We start from the raw sequence: 5,595 nt of genomic DNA, 5'->3' as shown, positions 1-5,595 counted from the left end.
GAACTGAACTGGATCTATGAGAGGAAAACATGTATTTTTTGCTTCCACATTAAAAAATAATAAAGACTTTTTTCTTAGCTGCATGGTTCAAAAGCTAATCTAAAAGTTGTATTTAAATTTTTTATTTGGCTTTATAAGTATTTTGGTAGAAATTTGAGATATTGCAAGTTAAGCAGTTACTTTCAGCCAGAATAATGACTTAACGTGCATTCTTTTTCAAATTGTTATTTGTGTCAATAAAGGTATACTTCCATTTGATGAAACCACTATTCTCATACTATTTAATAATAGATATCACACAAAAGAAATAGGAATCTATGATAAAAATCATTAGCATATATAAATGCTATATTTGACCTATTACTTTTGGAATGCTAACAAAAAATGTTGCAACACTGCAGAAATATCTACAACTTAAATCAAAATAAAAGTTAAGTCCAAGCATATGTAGTACAACAAACAAAAGATATTGACAATTCATATTTTTGTTAGTACAATAAAGTAAAGAGATCAATAATTCGTACTTTTTGTATTTGTTGACTGAGTGAGTTGATGAATTATAGGCAACAATTTTCATCTCGAATAAGTAAAAAAAGCAAAAATTTAGTATACTTTCATTTATCCAGGCTCTTCCAAAGTTTTGTTTTCAGTTAGATGAACATAATTTGAATCAGTACTATTCCTCAACTAGTGAACTATGCTACATTCCTGCACTGATATCAGAATAAATATATCAGCAAGTATCCTAATAGAATTGATAACACAATTATTAAACACATGACCTATTTTACACTTTTTTTTCTTTAATAGGTTGTTTTTGCTCAACCCTTTGTGGAATAAGATTTTCAGGTAAAAACTTGAGATTATTATTGTTTTGGTTTTGTTCTTAAATTTATTTAAATTTGCTTTTGCCTGGTTGTATTCAGGGCTCAATGTTGGCTCTGTTACCACAGATTACTCCTGGTGGGCTCTGGAGACCAAATAGGGTGCCAGGGATCAAAAATGGTTTGGCTACATGCAAGATAATCATCTTATCTACTGTACTATGGCTCTAGCCCTCTAAAATTATTTTTGTGTGAAATATAAAGTTCACTTGTATCTTATTTCATATCTTATTCAAGATAAATGATAGTAAAAATAATCTATGATCTCCCTAGATTACACCTTTTTTACACATTTGTTTTTTTTCGTATAGATACCATCTAATGTCATTAAGTTGAATACACTTTTCTCATATACTAATCATAAATATTTTTATTAATTTATATTTATTTTTTTCTAATAATGTCTCCAGATTTGACTATAATTTATTTATGGGTTAATATGTTACTCAAAGTCAAATCCAGGAAAATAATACATTAATTAAAAAATTCACATTGAACTAAATTTCCAAACTCATGAGGGGATCATTATGTGGGTATATGCTTTCTTAGCTAAAGATCTTCATGTAAATTAGTTTAGTTGATTTTATTATATTTTTCATTTTAATAGATCTGAAGTAACGTTTCCTGTTTAAGATTTGTTTAGATATGGAACTAAATCTAATCATATGATATTAAATTCAAAACTTAGAACTGTTTGCAATAAGATTGAAAGTAATTGTTTTAAGACTTAGGCACTAATTCTAGAAATTCATTATTGTAATAAAATTGTAGATTATGGGAAATGAAATCAGGAGAAGGGTTTGAATTTCCAAAGTATCATCTCAGATATGTAAATATCAGCTAAAACTTTGGAAGAATCACTTAATCTTTTAAAGAAGTTATAACATCTCTGTTTAACAAATATATAGTAAAGGATACAGTTAGATTTTTTTCTTTCAGGAGTCATGATGAAAATAGCATTTAATTGTGTCTATTCAGTCCCCCTAGATTTTTGCCTTTCCAAGAAGACAATTATGAGTCCCAGAATACCAGCATATTTCTCCAAAGTTGATAAGTAAATGGACAATCTACAATGTGATTAATATGGCAAATTAGGTGTAATGTATACAGATTGTCATATGTCTTTAGAGATATCTCAAGGCAACTTCATAAATAGAACTGAACATCAAAGAAGAACATATTCTACAGCTTTTATATTATCAATATATAGGTGGCAATTTGAGAGAAAATCAAAGGGACTTAAAAAGAGATCATTAATATTGAAATGATAAATCCAGTATAAATAGATGTATAGGAAGGTCAAGAATTGTTTATAGAGAACCAGGAGAAAATGGTGTAATATCATAAGGAAATAGTGAAACTTTAAGATGTTTCTAAAGATAAATGTAAAAGAAAAAAAGAAGACTACACAAGACTGAGGGTCATAATAACTTGCAAGGGTAGCTTCTGAATATGCATATATACATATGCGCATATATATGCGCAAGGCCATATTGTAGTGGATTAAAGGAAAAATGAAAGAAAGTAGAATTGAATGTATAAAATTACTGTGTCTTGAGGTTGAGTGGAAATTGGATTAGGAAAACAAGAGCTGAAGAATTGTATCTCTTCTTTTTTTTCATTTTTATTAGTGAAACATGAGGTACAGTTGTAGACTTACAAATTATTTTACTTTGGTTTCAAATATACAATGATCAAATACCCATCCATCCATCAGTGCCCATTTTCCACCACCACAGGTCCCAGTATCCCTCCCACCCCCCATTCCACCCTGCCTCTGTGGCAGGGCATTCCCTTTTGTTCTCTCTCTCCTTCAGGGTGTTGTGGTTTGCAAAAGAGGCATTGAGTGGCAATCATGTTTAGTCTATGGTCTACTTTCAGCATGCTTTTCCCATCCTGGGAGGATCCTCCCAATACCCTTTATTTGGTGCTCCCTTCTCTATCTGAGCTCCCTTTTCCCCTAGCAAATGTGGCTGGCCTCCAAGCCATGGAGCAAACCTCCTGGTACTAATCTCGGCCACTCTGAAGAATTGTATCTTTTAGAAAAAAAATAACTCAATAAATTTTTCACGAAAAATATTAATTGTAATTCTCAAATGTTCTATTTAACATTTTACCATGCACAAATGTGTAATGAACTCTTTATAAATTAGTTCCAGTTAGTGATCATCTTTCATCTTCTAATTACAGTAATCATCACAATAATCCACATTCACAGCATTACAAAATACCCCAGTGATCAAGCAATACCCATATGGCTTGTGCTGCTGGAGTCTCCACATAGAACCCCTGTACCAGTTGGACAGTTTACTAACTTCAATGGGAAAAGTTTTATCTCTAGAACTTCAAACTGAATAGTAAAATGAGAAGTGATAAATTAATTAAAATTCTCAAAAACAAGAATTTTTTTTGAGGTCTGAAGAATTTTCCTTTATGGGGTCTGCCTAAGTCTTGAATCAAAAACATCTTTCTTGCATATAATAAAGGACCACAAATCAATATTAATGTAACCATTTCTTATTCATAACTGCTAAGAATATATTTACAGCTTATACTATGAACCTCTGAACTATCTGACCCTATGATTCCATTAAAACTTTAAAAATGACCCAATGAGGCATCATTTCTTTATAATCATTTTCTTTACCCTTAGGATCTGTAGATATTTGAATTTCTAAACTTTTAAGAACAAAATTTATTCATCAAGATTTTTGTGGTTTTATAGTTCTTCAGGAATATATAACATTTTTTACCATATGCTCTGTCATGTACCACCTCCAGCCCCACCCCCAGAAAAAAAATCCAGAAGTCTTTCTTGGGTAAATTTTAGCAGGATTTGTGAGGGTTTTTTTAAGGAGGTAAAAATGTTTAAGAGAAATATTCATTCCTTCTTTTGTTGAGTGTTAGATTGACCATATGCTTTATCATCTAATAGAGGACTCTCCTGGGTAGGACAATAAAAATGGGTGACATTGAATGACATCTGATAGTTGGTTTAGAAAGTGACAAATGTTAGAGAAAATGAATATGAGTTTGTCAGGGAAACCTGAATATATGGTCAGTTAATTTTTAGCTCTCTGGTAACAAGAAAAAAAAGTAAAGAAACACTAAAGGCACTAAGAAATGAGGACAGCGAAACTTTATGTCTTGCTTTCACAATTCTTATAAGCCATGTGATGTTACAGACACATTTTCATTCCTATCACTTTACTGAGCCACCATTACATCAAAAGTCAGCTGGCACTACCTGAAACCTTAATTCTCAGCCAGTATGCTAGACATATTCCTTCAATTACATGTCAACTCTATGAAGTTTTCTCTTACTTTCTTACAAAGTTCATACTTTGCCACAGTATCAACTGTGGGCAAATTGTGGTGGCCTTTATTGTCTATTTTTCCATCCTTGGTCTTGTTTCACTCTTTGAACTTGCTGCATGCAGCACTATTTGTGTGTGGACTTGTTTTATTTCAAACATGAATGATTTCAAAAAGGTTTTATGTTCTTCTTCAAACTAAACTATGCTCAGTTCCAACAGGATTCAATAGATAGTGATGAAATCACTTATATAACTTTTTATTACTCTTTTATTATAGAAGAGATGATGTAAATGGAAGATGGGGAGCTGTACCAATCGTGCTGTCTGGTGCCTGTCCATATAAGCTTATACCAACCTGTGATGGTATATAATAATCTGTGTCAGCCCATGCAGTCCATGCCTATCAGTTATAACCTGTGCCAATCCATGTTAACCCAAGCCATGCAATGCCATTCCATGCAAATCCATGCAAATCCATGCTAGTACATGCTAGCCAATGCTATCTGTGCCAGTTGGTGCCAGTATGTATCAATAAGTCCCACTTCATGCAAACCCATATACAATCATGCAGACCCATATCAGCGCATGCACAACCGTCCCATTTGTGGCAAACAATACCAACCTGTGCTAACTGATGCAATATGCTTTAAACCATGTTAGTTCATACCCCAAAAACGAAATACAAGCCAGTGCCAGTCAAATATATTCCACAAAAACCCTTGCCAGTAAGTGCCACTTCATACCTGCCCCTATAATTTTATTCTAGTCAGTGCCTCTCAATGCCAATCCATGATTAACAATATATGACAACTCTTTCTAGTCTATGCCAAACAGAGGCAATTTATGCTAGTCCACATAAACCCATTCCAGGTGGTATAAGCCCATACTAGCAATGCTGTTTCTTGCCAACCACAGCCAGTCCATGCCAAGCAGTGCCAGCATTGCAAGTCCATACCCACATGTATTAACACATGTGATCTTATGCCAAACCATGTAAGATAGTGCCATAGTTACTATTTTCATACCAACCCATACCAGCTCACACCATTCCTTGCCAACCTATACTAGATAGTGCAAGTTGATGCCAGTCTATGCAGTCTAATCCTACCTTCATCAGCCCATTTAAATCTATGTCAGGCTATGCCAGCCTATGTCAGATAATGCTATCCTAAGATAATCAATGAAAAATATTCCTGACCCATTCCAGTCTGTGCCAGTCAGTGATATAGCATACCAATGTGTATGAGTCCATTCCCACCTGTGCTCATCAATGTCAGCTCAAACCACTTCATGCCAATATATGCTAGATGACATACATTGGCATGAATGTAGCAATCGTGATAACCATTACTGGTCACTGCTAACACAAGTTAATGAGTCCCATCCCATATCAT

This window comes from Sorex fumeus, unplaced genomic scaffold (genome assembly GCF_029834395.1).
Source record: "Sorex fumeus unplaced genomic scaffold, SorFum_2.1 ptg000037l, whole genome shotgun sequence".
NCBI lineage: Eukaryota > Metazoa > Chordata > Mammalia > Eulipotyphla > Soricidae > Sorex > Sorex fumeus.
Note: the sequence above shows the minus strand (reverse complement) of the source record.